The following is a 14,490-nucleotide window of genomic DNA, read 5'->3' as shown; positions in this document are numbered from 1 at the left end:
CTGTTAGCCTTTGCCCTAGCTTCATTTTGTACTCCAAGGCCAAGCTTGCTCATTACTGCAGGTATCTCTTGACATCCCACTTTTGCGTTCCAGTCAGCTATGATGAAAATGACATTTCTTTTTTTGGTGTTAGTTCTAGAATGTCTTGTAGGTCTTCATAGAACCAGTCAACTTGAGCTTCTTTGGCATTAGTGGTCGGGGTACAGACTTGGATTACTATGATATTGAATGGCTTGCCTTAGAAACAGAGATCATTCTGTCATTTTTGAGATTTCACCCAAGTCCATTTTAAGGGAGATCAGCCCTGGGATTTCTTTGGAAAGAATGATGCTAAAGCTGAAACCAGTACTTTGGCCACCTCATGTGAAAAGTTGACTCATTAGAAAAGCCTCTGATGCTGGGAGGGATTGGGGGCAGGAGGAAAAGGGGATGACAGAGGATGAGATGGCTGGATGGCATCACCAACTCGATGGCTGTGAGTTTGAGTGAACTCTGGGAGTTGGTGATGGACAGGGAGGCCTGGTGTGCGGCAATTCATGGGGTTGCAAAGTCGGACACAACTGAGCAACTGAACTGAACTGAACTGATTACATTTTTTACTCTCTTGTTGACTATGAGGTCTACTCCATTTTTTCTAAGGGATTCTTGCCCACAGTAGTAGATGTAAAGGTCATCTGAATTAAATTCATGCATCCCAGCCCACTTTAGTTCACTGATTCTTAAAGTGTCGATGTTCCCTTTTGCCATCTCCTGTTTGACCACTTCCAATTTACTTTGACACATGGACTTAACATTCCAGGGTTCTATGCATTATCGTTCTTACAGCATTGGACTTTACTTTCACTACCAGACACATCCAGAAGTGGGCATTGCTTCCACTTTGGCTCAGCTTATTGATTCCTTCTCGAGATATTCCTCCACTCTTCTCCAGTAGTATATTGGGCACATACCGATCTGAGGAGTTCATCTTTCAGTTTTGTATCCCCTTGCTTTTTCATACGTTCACGGGGTTCTCAAGGCAAGAATGTTGAAGTGGCTTGCCATTCATTTCTTCAGTGGACCATTTTTTTGTCAGAACTCTTCATCATGACTCATCTGTCTTGGGTAGCCCTACATGCCATGGCTCATAATTTCATTGTGTCAGATAAGGCTGAGATGTATGTGATCAGTTTGATTAGTTTTCTGTAATTGTCCTATTCATTCTGTTTGCCCTGTGATGGATAAGGATAAGTTTGTGGAAGCTTCCTGATGCTAGGTACTGAAAGTGAAAGTGAAAGTGAAGTCGCTCAGTCCTGTCTGACTCTTTGTGACCCCATGGACTGTAGCCTATCAGGATCCTCCATCCATGGGATTTTCCAGGCAAGAGTGCTGGAGTGGATTGCCATTTTCTTTTCCAGAGGATCTTCCTGACCCAGGAATCAAACCCGGGTCCCCCACATTGCAGGCAGATGCTTTACCGTCTGAGCGACAAGGGAAGCCCTACTAGGTACTGGCTGTGGGCAAACTGGGTTTTGCTCTGATAGGTGGGGCCTTGCTCAGTAGAATTTTAATCCAATTTTCTGCTGATGTGGTTCTGTGTTCCCTCCCTGTACTTTGGCCTGAGGCAAAACTATGGTAAGAGTAATGGCAGTAATGGCGACCTCTTTCAAAAGACTTATACCAGCACCATGTGGCTCCCAGGACTGTTGAAGTCAGTGCCCCGTACCCTGCAGCATGCCACTGTTGAGCCATGCCTTCACCAGAGACTCCTGGACACTCACAGGCAAGTCTGGCTCAGTCTGCTCCTTTCTCCTGGGTCCTGGTGTGCACAAGATTTTGTTTGTGCCATCCAAATGTTTGTTTCCCCAGTCCTGTGGACATTCTGTAGTCAAATCCCACTGACCTCCAAATTCCCTGGGAGTTCACAGTCCCTTTGCAATCCCCAGGTTGGGAAATCTGTTCTGGCCCATAGAACTTTTGTAACACTGCAAGAACTTCTTTGGTATTACTTTTCTCCAGTTTGTGAGTCCTCTGCTCTGTGGCTCTATAATGGGGTTAATGGTAATCTCCTCCAAAAGGTCTTATGCCACATGTCGTGCCTCCCAGGTCTGCTGCAGTCAGATACCCTGTCCCTGAGGTAGGCCACTACTGACCTGTGCCTCTGCAGGAAACACTCAAACACTCAAAGGCAGGTCTGGCTCAGTCTCCTGTGGGGTCCCTGGGTCCTGTGCACACAAGGCTTTGTTTGCACCCTTCAAGCATCTCTGGCCTGTATAAGGTTTGATTCTAAATGAAATTTTGCCCCTCCTACCATCTTGTTGGGGTTTCTTCTTTTCCCTTGGATGTGGGGTATCATATTTTGGTTGGATCCAACTTCTTCCTGTCAATGATTGAATGAAGCACAAGCTGGAATCAAGATTGCTGGGAGAAATATCAATAACCTCAGATACACCACCCTTGTGGCAAAAAGTAAAGAGGAACCAAAGAGTCTCTTGAGGAAAGTGGAAGAAGAGAGTGAAAAAGCTGGCTTAAAACTCAACATTCAAAAAACTAAGATCCTACATCCAGTCCCATCACTCCATGGCAAATAGATGGAGAAACAATAGAAACAATGACAGGTTTTATTTTATTTTTCTTTGACTCTAAAATTACTGCAAATTGTGGATGCAGCCATGAAATTAAAATACCCTTGCTCCTTGGAAGAAAAGCTATGACCAACCTAGACAGCATATGAAAAAGCAAAAACATTACTTTGCAGACAAAGTCTGTCTAGTCAAAGCTATGGTTTTTCCAGTAGTCATGAATGGATGTGAGAGTTGGACTATAAAGAAAGCTGAATGCCAAATAATTGATACTTTTGAACTGTGGTCTTGGAGAAGACTCTCGAGAGTCTTGGAGTGCAAAGAGATCAAGCCAGTTACTCCTAAAGAAATCAGTCCTGATATTAATTGGAAGGACTGATGCTGAAGCTGAAACTCCAATACTTTGGCCACTGGATGTGAAGAATTGATTCATTGGAAAAGACTTTGATGCTGGGAAAGGTTGAAGGTGGGATGAGAGGGGACAACAGAAAATGAGATGGTTGGATGGCATCACTGACTTGATTGACATGAGTTTGAGCAAGTTCTGGAAGTTTGTGAGGAACAGGGAAGCCTGGCATGGTACAGTCTGTGGGTCACAAGGAGTCGGACACAACTGTGACTGAACTGAACTGACAAATTGTATTATTAAAATATTTTCTAATTGTTTTGTTTTATATTTTAAATATAATTTATTTTCACATTTAATCTTATATTTTTCTAAATTATCTTATTAATTCTAATTGTGTGTCTATAGGTATTATGGATTTCTACATAAACATGTTATGCAAATAATAACAGTTTTATTTCTTTTTTCCCCTATTCTTGACATTGCATTTATGTTTTTCTTTCCTTATTGCACTAGCTAGGACCTCCAGTAAAATATTACATTGAAGTTGATTAGCAGATAGCCTTTTGTTGTTCCTGAGCTTAAGGGGAATATTTCTAATGCTTCAGCATTAAGTATTTGTATTTTCTCTAGTTTTCTGTATATAACTTTTATCAGGTTAGGGAGTTTCTTTCCAGTTTTTATTTGCTAAAATTTTACTATTAATTTGTTAGACTGCATATTTAAATATTCATATAATTTTCCCTTCTTTATTTTGATGTGTTAATGTGGTGAATTTCAAATGTTTGACCTGAATTAAATCCTGTTTGATTGTGGTAGAGTCTCCATTCTATGTATTGAATTAGACTGAATGTTTAAGGATTGGGGTATTTATATTTATGAGAGATATAAGTCTGTGATTTTTTTCTATTAATGACCTCATCAGATTTTGGAATCAAGGTTGTTCTTTTCATAGAATAAATTGATAAGTCATTCTTCTTTTTCTGTTCTTTGGAAGATTTTTTGAATAATTGTTACTTTCTCTCCCTTAGGTGTTTGGGAGACTTAATCAATGAAGACATCCACACCTGGAATTCTCTATGTTGGTACGTTTTTAATGATCAAACAATGTCTTTAGTATACATACAGTAATCCATATTTTCTACTTAACCCTTGTTTCAGATTTCATATTTTTTTAAGGAGTTTGCCTATTTCATCTAAATTTTCAATATATTAGCATAAAGCTTTTGCTTCTTTCATTTCTTTCTGATGATAATTTTATTTTTTCCTCTTATAGATGTTGGCTTTATTTTGCTGTTCTGTTTTTAGCGTCTTAAACTACATATTTAAGTCCTTGACTTTTCAGCTATTCCTCTTTTCTAATTTACAAATTTAAAGTTATAAAGTTTTAAATAGGTTTCTACATCCCACAAATATTTCAATACTGTATTTACCTTATGCTCTTCAATATGTTTTTAAAATATTTTCTAGTTTCCATTGTAATTCATTCTTTGATCCATAGATTGTATTTTTAATTTCCAATTGTTTAGATATTTTTTAGTTTCTGTTGTTGTTTATTCAACTGTGAGCAGCAGACATATGCCATATGATTTAGTACTTTGATACTTGTTGAAACTCACTTATTGCCTAGCCTATGGTCACTGTTGTTAAATGTTGCATGTGAACTTGAAAAAAAAATGTATAGTATTGTGCAGTTATTTGGTGTAATATCTTTATATTATGCCAACTTTTGTCAATCATGTTTCTATATCTCCACTGTATATTTTTTTCTTCTTGTTCTATTAGTTATTTAAATAAATATGCTGAAGTTCCCAACTATAATTGTCAGCTTGCACATTACTTTTCCTTTTATAAATTATAGTTTTATGGTTTTTAGAGCTTTGTCAGTGGGTACATGCATATTTAGAATTACTACATCTTTCTGTTGGATTAACTCCTTTACCATTATAAAATATTCCTATTTATCTTTATGTATCTTAAAGTTAACTTTGACATTAGTTTAGCTCCACAAGCTTATTATCCATTAAGGTACACAGTGTATCCCTTTTCCATTAAAATCAAAAACAAAAAGAAAAAATCACGTTCTCTTATATTTTAGCTTTATTGTAATCCACTGTGCAGATTCATGTTTTAAGTGGTATACTTAGTCCATATATTTTTCTGTGGTAAGAAAATTAAACATGAGAACTATTCACCAAATTTTTAAGTGTAAAACACAGTATTGTTAATTATAGGCCCAGTGTTATGCAGAAAAGCTCTATAACTTGTTGATTTTAGCCTATTTGATTTTTTAAATTTTATTTATTTTTGGCAGCAATGGGTCTTTCTTGGGTTTCCCTGGTAGCTCAGGTGGCAAAGAACCCACCTACAATGTAGGAGACCCTGGTTCGATTCCTGGGTCAGGAAATCCCCTGGAGAAGGGACAGGCTACCCACTCCAGTATTCTTGGGTTCCCCTGGTGGCTCAGAGAGTAAAGAATTTGCTGCATTGTTGCTGCGTGCAGGCGTTTAGCTTTGGTGAGCAGGAGCTACTCTTGTTGGGCATGAGCTTCTCACTGCAGTAGCTTCTCGTTACAGACCACAGGGTTTAGGGGCACAGGCTTCAGCAGTCGTGGCAAACAAACTCAGTAGTTGCGGCTCACAGGCTTAGTTGTTCTACAGCATGTGGAAACTTCCCGGACCAGGGATCAAACCTGTGTCTCCTGCTTTGGCAGACAAATTCTTACGGCACACCAGGGAAGTCCCCAGTCCATTTGCTTTTAATGTAATTGCTTTATGTTTGGATTTACATCTACCATTTTAGTTTTATTATTTGTCCCATGTTTTTGTTCATTTATCCTTTATTGCTTTCCTTTATATTAATCAAACATTTTAATTATATTTCTTTTCTATTATTTTATTTATACAATTTTAGTTATTCTTTAGTGGTTATGTTTTAATTTATAGAACTATATCATAAGTTTGTATCTTTACAACTCCCAGAGAATCAAGCTTCTTATAACACCTTAACTCCAATTATTTCACCAATCTTTATTACCACTATAAATTTTGAATTTAAATTTATAAATTTTATTTTAAGCTTACCAGATTATCATTATTATGTGTAAATACTTAATATTCATGTTCTGCACCCAAATATGTGCTGTTTTATGCTCTTTATTTTATCTTAGTGAAGTCGCTCAGTCGTGTCCGACTCTTTGTGACCCCGTGGACTGTAGCCCACCAGGCTCCTCTGTCCATGGGATTCCGCAGGCAAGAATCCTGGAGTGAATTGCCATTTCCTTCTCCAGGGGAACTTCCCAACCCAGGGATCGAACCCAGGTCTCCTGCATTGCAGGCAGACGCTTTAACCTGTAAGCTACCAGGGAAGCCAGGCTTTTATTTTATCTTAAGTATGTATTATCTTAGGCCATTTCCTTCTACCTGAAGAATTCTTACTTGCATTTGTTTTAGTACTTTCTGCTACCAATACATCTCTCACAAATTTGTTTTATTTTAATATAAAAACAATGTCTTTATGTCACACTCACTTTTGAAAAATATTTGTGCTGTGATAAAAATCTTAAATTGTCAGTGTTGTTTTTTTTTTTTTTTTAAGAACTAAATATGCCTTCCGTTCTCTTCTGACTTCTGTCACTAATTTTCCTCTTTATTTCAAAATATAAGTTCAGGTCACTTATGTAACAAAACTGTATGCACACAATCATTTATTTATTTTTTTCACACAATCATTTATTGCACTAAGATGTACACTTTGGAATGAATAAAAATTTTCAGGATTTTAACTATATTAAAGCCCTAATGATTTGAGACTGAGGCCACTTGTATACAAGGCAGTAAGTCACTTCAGTAGTGTCCAGCTCTTTGTGACCCTATGGGCCATAGCCTGAGAAGCTTCTCTATCCATGGGATTCTCCAGGCAAAAATAGTGGCAGAAATCTTCCCAATCCAGAGATCAAACCCACATCACTTTCATGTCCTGAATTGGCAGGCAGGTTCTTTACCACCTGGGAAGCCCATATACGAGGTAGAAATGTTGTGATATTTGACTGTTTTCCCATTTCTCATTGTTTCTTGATTGCCTTCTCTAGTGTTTTCCAAAATGAGATGCACATGCAAGATAACCAATTGGAATATGTGAATAGGATATTACAACTTCAATTTATGTATTTTATTTCATCTCTTAAAATTTTCTATCTTAATGCATACTTTATAAGGTATATTATTACAGTAGAATTTGAATTATCCACACATGACACATATTGAGTCGTGCTCAAAAGAAAGTTTGAAGAGGATTACTTTAGACTGTAGCAAAGAAGTCAAAATCAATACAGGTGCAAAGTATTTTTCCCAGAATGTGAAGTCAGTGACCCAACCAGCATTTCAAACTTTCAAACTGTTAAATTTCCAGGATCACAGGCCATTTAACCTTCTAGCTATGCTATAGAATAAGTGTGGTTTCACTACAGATGAATAGACCATTGAACTATTTTTTTGAAAAAGCAAACATCACAAGCTTGGACAATTTCATAAATCTATGAAGTTTTCTTTTTCAAGACCATGAATTCATACATAAAACTGAGCGTGATTCATAACTAGAACTGAGTGTCCAAACAACTTGTGAGAGTTTTTATATAGACTTGATCAAGCCACACCTAGAGACTCTGGGTTGCAGAGTCGGACACAACTGCACTGATTTAGCACACACAAGTACAACCTCAGAATTAGCAATGGTCATAATCTACTGTTCCTGCTAATTAATAAGGAAGTAACACTTAAATAAAATAAAATTTTTAAAAGATAAAAATTTTAAAATTAAAAACATTATACCATGTGTATCTTCGATAGACAACACAATCATTAAAAACTTAAATGAATACTTTCCAAATGGAAGATACCATGGATCAATTTCCTCATGTGTAGGAGCAACTCAAAATACAGATCAACACTTATATGTCCCCCTCTCACACATCATTAGTGGTTTAATTTAAGTACTAAGAATATTAAAACGTGGTTCAGTTCAGTTCAGTTCAGTTCAGTCACTCAGCCGCGTCCGACTCTTTGCGACCCCATGAATCGCAGCACGCCAGGCCTCCCTGTCCATCACCGACTCCTGGAGTTCACTCAGACTCACGTCCATCAGGTCAGTGATGCCATCCAGCCATCTCATCCTCTGTCGTCCCCTTCTCCTCCTGCCCCCAATCCCTCCCAGCATCAGAGTCTTTTCCAATAAGTCAACTCTTCGCATGAGGTAGCCAAAGTACTGGAGTTTCAGCTTTAGCATCATTCCTTCCAAAGAACACCCAGGGCTGATCTCCTTCGGAATGGACTGGTTGGATCTCCTTGCATTCGAAGGGACTCTCAAGAGTCTTCTCCAACACCACAGTTCAAAAGCATCAATTCTTCGGTGCTCGGCCTTCTTCACAGTCCAACTCTCACATCCATACATGACCGCAGGAAAAACCATAGCCTTGCTAGATGGACCTTTGTTGGCAAAATAATGTCTCTACTTTTGAATATGCTATCTAGGTTGGTCATAACTTTCCTTCCAAGGAGTAAGCGCCTTTTAATTTCATGGCTTGCAGTCACCATATGCAGTGATTTTGGAGCACAAAAAAATAAAGTCTGACACTGTTTCCCCATCTATTTCCTATTAAGTGATGGGACCAGATGCCATGATCTTTGTTTTCTGAATGCTGAGCTTTAAGCCAACATTTTTTGCTCTCCACTTTCACTTTCATCAAGAGGCTTTTTAGTTAAACGTGGTAGGTTGTCTTCAAAATTTATGTAGTGAATTTAGAAGATATGTGGTTCATACTGATTTACATGTTTTCATTAGAAAATTGAAGGGGAACTAATTTTATTTATTGTTCTATATAATTAAATAAGATATTTTACATGTTATAGAATTTTTCAAATTAGTGTTTTTTTTTACTAAGTTAAATTTGTCATTAGTAAGTTTATTTAGATATGCACATAAGATTATATTTCCTTCTCTTTACCAAGTTTTTTTATAAATTTATTTATTTATTTTAACTGGAGTGTTTTTATTTCAGTTTTGTTCTATAGTCTATTTTTATTCAAGTTTCTGATGAGAAATACAGTCATATACATCTATAACTTGATTTAAAGGAAGAGAATTGTGGATTATAGGTAGAGAGTGTTAGATAATGGAATTCAGAGAACACATCAAATTTCTGACAGCATTACTATTAAAGGCATCTTAGTAATAATAGTCACTATTATTATTATTATTAGACATAGTACAAATCCAATTAAAACATTTTCTTTTTTAAACAGGAAAGAAATAACCATCAAAACATATGATAATTCCATACCAAGTAAGAATTAAAATTATATTTGAAAATAATTTTAGGGAAAATGACTAGTCTCTTCCATTCAATGTGATAAAGCATAAAAAACCCTGAGATTTTGTTAACATCTAAGAGAAGCATGAATATTGGTTTGTGGGTGTGTGTGTTTAAACTATTTCTATAGTCAGAAAGAAAAAAGTTGACAGTTCATGTGTTAAACAGCTAAAGCTTTAGGAAATTTCTTAATATATTGAGTTGAAATCTACCTGCACTGCTACAAATTTATCCATTGATTCTACTTATTTCCTTAGGAAACAAAGAAGTCTCTGACATTGTAATTAAGAGCATGAACTCTGGAGCCAAATTATCTGTACTTGAATCTTAACTCTTATGCTAAATTTATGATTTGGGGGCAAGTAATTTAACCTCTCTAGGTGCTTTATTTTTCTACATCTGTAAAATGGAGTCAATATAAATTATATTAACTAATTCAAAGTTTTGCAATAACTAAGAGTTGATATATATAAACTACTTAAAACACAGTCCAGCATATAGCAAGTGCTATATATGTGTTAGCAGTTGCAGCTATCTTATTACTACTATTACTACTCTTCTTCTATTCTTTTATGTAACAACTCTTTAAATATTTGAATATAATGATCACATCTCTTGTTAATCTCCAGAAGAACTATCTAAACTACCCCACTTTTTTTCTTTTGATAGCTTCCAGATAGCTTGATCCTCCTGATCACTGTATTCTTGGTGCCCTCAAATGTGTACATGCCCTTTCTTTCTTTTTTTTTTCAATTAATTTTTTAAATTTATTTATTTTAATTGGAGACTAATTACTTTACAATATTGTATTGGTTTTGACATACATTGCAGTTAATCTGCTATGGGTGTACATGTGTTCCCCAAACTGAATCCCCACCCACCTCCCTCCCCATCCCATCCCCCTGGGTCATCCCAGTGCACCAGCCCTGAGCACCCTGTATCATGTATCAAACCTGGCCGGGTGGTTCATTACACATATGATAATATACATGTTTCAATGCCATAAAGGTGTCAGAAATGAATGAAGCATTTCGGTCTGTGGCCCTAATTTTTATGGCTTGGGATGTCATTGAGGTTAGATGAGGAGAAACATAAACACTTAATCAATTGATATTTTTAACTGAGGCTCTGTTAATAGCTATTATGCTATTGTGCTATTAATAGATATTATGGGGACTATAGAGAAAGTCATATGCTCTGCAATTTAAACAAAATGAAACGAAGGTAGTGGAGGTGATGGAGATGTATGGAAGGAAACAGTTAATCTTTATTTTCCATTCCTACTGTTTGAATATATTACTGTAACTATTATATTCATTATCTTTTTTTAAATTGGAGGATAAATGCTATACAATGTTGTGTTAGTTTCTACTGTACAGTAACATGAATCAGCTATAAATATACATATTAGTTCAGTTCAGTCATTCAGTTGTGTCCAACTCCTTGTGACTCCATGAATTGCAGCACTTCAGGCCTCCCTGTCCATCACCAACTCCTGGACTTCACCCAAACTAGTGTCCATCAAGTCGATGATGCCATCCAGCCATCTCATCCTCTGTCATCCCCTTCTCCTCCTGCACCCAATCCCTCCCAGCACCAGAGTCTTTTCCAATGAGTCAACTCTTCGTATGAGGTGGCCAAAGTACTGGAGTTTCAGCTTTAGCATCATTCCTTCCAAAGAACACCCAAGACTGATCTCCTTTAGAAAGGACTGGTTGGATCTCCTTGCAGTCCAAGAGACTCTCAAGATTCTTATCTAACACCACAGTTCCAAAGCATCAATTCTCTGGCACTCAGCGTTCTTCACAGTCCAATTCTCACATCCATAATGATCACTGGAAAAAACATAATTTTCACTAGATGGTGCTTTGTTGGCAAAATAATCTCTTTGCTTTTGAATATGCTATCTAGGTTGGTCATAATTTTCCTTCCAAGGAGTAAGCGCCTTTTAATTTCATGGCTGCAGTCACCATATGCAGTGATTTTGGAGCCCAAAAAAATAAAGTCTGACACTGTTTCCACTGTTTCCCCATCTATTTCCCATGAAGTGTTGGGACCAGATGCCATGATCTTCGTTTTCTGAATGTTGAGCTTTAAGCCAACTTTTTCACTCTCCTCTCTCACTTTCATCAAGAGGCTTTTTAGCTCCTCTTCACTTTGTGCCATAAAGGTGGTGTCATCTGCATATCTGAGGTTATTGATATTTCTCCCAGCAATCTTGATTCCAGCTTATGCTTCTACCAGCCCAGCGTTTCTCATGATGTACTCTGCATATAAGTTAAATAAGCAGGGTGACAATATACAGCCTTGATGTACTCCTTTTCCCATTTGAAACCAGTCTGTTGTTCCCTGTCCAGTTCTAACTGTTGCTTCCTGGTCTGCATGTAGGTTTCTCAAGAGGCAGGTCAGGTGGTCTGGTATTCCAATCTCTTGAAGAATTTTTCACAGTTTATTGTGAGCCACACAGTCAAAGGCTTTGGCATAGTCAGTAAAGCAGAAATAGATGTTTTTCTGGAACTCTCTCTTGCTTTTCCATGATCCAGCGAATGTTGGCAATTTGATCTCTGGTTCCTCTGCCTTTTCTAAAACCAGCTTGAACATCTGAAAGTTCACGGTTCACGTATTGCTGAAGCCTGGCTTGGATAATTTTGAGCATTACTTTGCTAGCATGTGAGATGAGTGCAATTGTGTGGTAGTTTGAGCATTCTTTGGCATTGCCTTCCTTTTGGAATTAAAACTGACCTCTTCCCGTCCTGTTGCCACTGCTGAGTTTTCCAAATTGCTGGCATATTGAGTGCAGCACTTTCACAGCATCATCTTCCAGGATTTGAAAGATCTCAACTGGAATTCCATCGCCTCCACTAGCTTTGTTTTCAGTGATGCTTCCTAAGGCCAACTTGACTTCACATTCCAGGATGTCTGGCTCTAGGTGAGTGATCACTCCTTCGTGATTATCTTGGTCGTGAAGATCTTTTTTGTACAGTTCTTCTGTGTATTATTGCCCCTCTTCTTAATATCTTCTGCTTCTGTTAGGTCCAGACCATTTCTGTCCTTTATCAAACCCATCTTTGCATGAAATGTCCCCTTGGTAGCTCAAATTTTCTTGATGAGATCTCTTGTCTTGCCCATTCTGTTGTTTTCCTCAATTTCTTTGCATTGATCTCTGAGGAAAGCTTTCATATCTCTTCTTGTTATTCTTTGGAACTCTGCATTCAGATGCTTTCCTTTTCTCGTTTGCTTTTCACCTCTGTTCTTTTCACAGCTATTTGTAAGGCCTCCCAAGACAGTCATTTTGCTTTTTTGCATTTCTTTTCCATGGGGAAGTTCTTGACCCTGTCTCCTGCACAATGTCACAAACATCCGTCCATAGTACATCAGGCACTCTATCAGATCTAGGCCCTTAAATCTCTTTTTCACTTCCACTGTATAATCATAAGTATTTTATTTAGGTCATACCTGAATGGTCTAGTGGTTTTCCCTACTTTCTTCAATTTAAGTCTGAATTTGGGAATACAGAGTTTATGATCAAAGCCACAGTCAGCTCCCGGTCTTGTTTTTGCTGACTATATAGAACTTCTCCATCTTTGGCTGCAAAGAATATAATAAATCTGATTTCTGTGTTGGTCATCTGGTGATGTCCATGTGTAGAGACTTCTCTTGTGTTGTTGGAAGAAGGTGTTTGCTATGATCAGTGTGTTTTCTTGGCAAAACTCTATTAGCCTTTGCCCTGCTTCATTCCATATTCCAAGGCCAAATTTGTCTGTTACCCCCAGTGTTTCTTGACTTCCTACTTTTGCATTCCAGTCCCCTATAATGAAAAGGACAACTTTTTTGGGTGTTAGTTCTAAAAGGTCTTGTAGGTCTTCATAAAACCATTCAACTTCAGCTTCTTCAGCATTACTGGTTGGGGCATAGACTTTGATTACTGTGATATTGAATGGTTTGCCTTGGAAACGAACAGAGATCATTCTGTCATTTTGGAGAGTGCATCCAAGTACTGCATTTCAGACTCTTTTGTTGAACATGATGGCTACTCCATTTCTTCTAAGAGATTCCTGCCCACAGTAGTAGATATAATGATCATCTGAGTTAAATTCACCCATTCCAGTCCACTTTAGTTCTCTGATTTCTAGAATATTGATGTTCACTCTTGCCATTTCTTGTTTGACTACTTCCAATTTGCCTTGATTCATGGACCTGACATTCCAGGTTCCTATGCAATATTGCTCTTTACAGCATCGGAACTTGCTTCTATCACCTGTCCTATCCACAGCTGGGTATTGTTTTTGCTTTGGCTCCATTCCTTCTTTCTTTCTGCAGTTATTTCTCCACTGATCTCCAGTAGCATATTGGGCATCTACCGACCTGGAGTGTTCCTCTTTCAGTATCCTATCATTTTTCCTTTTCACACTGTTCATGTGGTTCTCAAGGCCAGAATACTGAAATTGTTTGCCATTCCCTTCTCCAGTGGACCACATTCTGTCAGACCTCTCCACCATTACCCGCCTGTCTTGGGTGGTCTCACATGGCATGGCTTAGTTTTATTGAGTTAGACAAGCCTGTGGTCGATGTGGTCAGATTGGCTAGTTTTCTGTGATTCTGGTTTCATTGTGTCTGCCCTCTGATGCCCTCTCACCACACCTACCATCTTATTTGGGTTTCTCTTACCTTGGACGTGGGGTATCTCTTCACGGATGCTCCAGCAAAGCACATCCACTGTGCCTTACCTTGGATAAGGGGTATCTCTTCATCGCCGCTCCTCCTCACCTTGGACATGGAGTAGCTCCTCTTAGCCCTGCATATATCCTCTCCCTATTGAAATTCCCTCTCACTCCCCCATCCCACCCCTTTTGTAATCATAGAGCACCGAGCTGAGCTCCCTGTGTTATACAGCATGTTCCCATTAGCTGTCTATTTTATACATGGTAGTGCATGTATTGGTTTAATCTAGAAAATAAAATTACAAATGTCATTTTAAACTTAATTTGGTTCTAAATGGACTAATCTATTTTCATTTTTCCTTAACTGGCATGCAAATAAACTACAAACTCTAGGGGGGAGGGGGACTATATCTTGAGTTATAATTTAGTTTAAATTAAACTATATTCTTATTTTTAATTTTTTTTTAGTATGAAATATATTTCACTATTTATTTATTTTTTTAAATTAATTTATTTATTTTTAATTTTTACTTTACAATTCTGTATTGGTTTTGG

At 37.6% G+C, this 14,490-nt stretch overlaps 1 long non-coding RNA gene across 1 annotated transcript in view; it reads left to right on the top strand.

Moving 5' to 3' along the window:
• The window catches only part of LOC120881903, a 55,415-nt gene that overhangs the window by 3,951 nt on the left and 36,974 nt on the right, over positions 1 to 14,490 (top strand). Inside the window, exons 2-3 of the long non-coding RNA XR_005725357.1 lie at positions 3,939 to 3,992; positions 9,207 to 9,247. This is a non-coding gene — a long non-coding RNA (uncharacterized LOC120881903). The remainder of the gene's footprint in view (positions 1 to 3,938; positions 3,993 to 9,206; positions 9,248 to 14,490) is intronic.

The sequence above is a fragment of the Oryx dammah genome, unplaced genomic scaffold (genome assembly GCF_014754425.2).
Source record: "Oryx dammah isolate SB20612 unplaced genomic scaffold, SCBI_Odam_1.1 HiC_scaffold_23, whole genome shotgun sequence".
Classification (NCBI taxonomy): domain Eukaryota; kingdom Metazoa; phylum Chordata; class Mammalia; order Artiodactyla; family Bovidae; genus Oryx; species Oryx dammah.
Note: the sequence above shows the minus strand (reverse complement) of the source record. Positions and strands in the feature narration are given on the sequence as shown.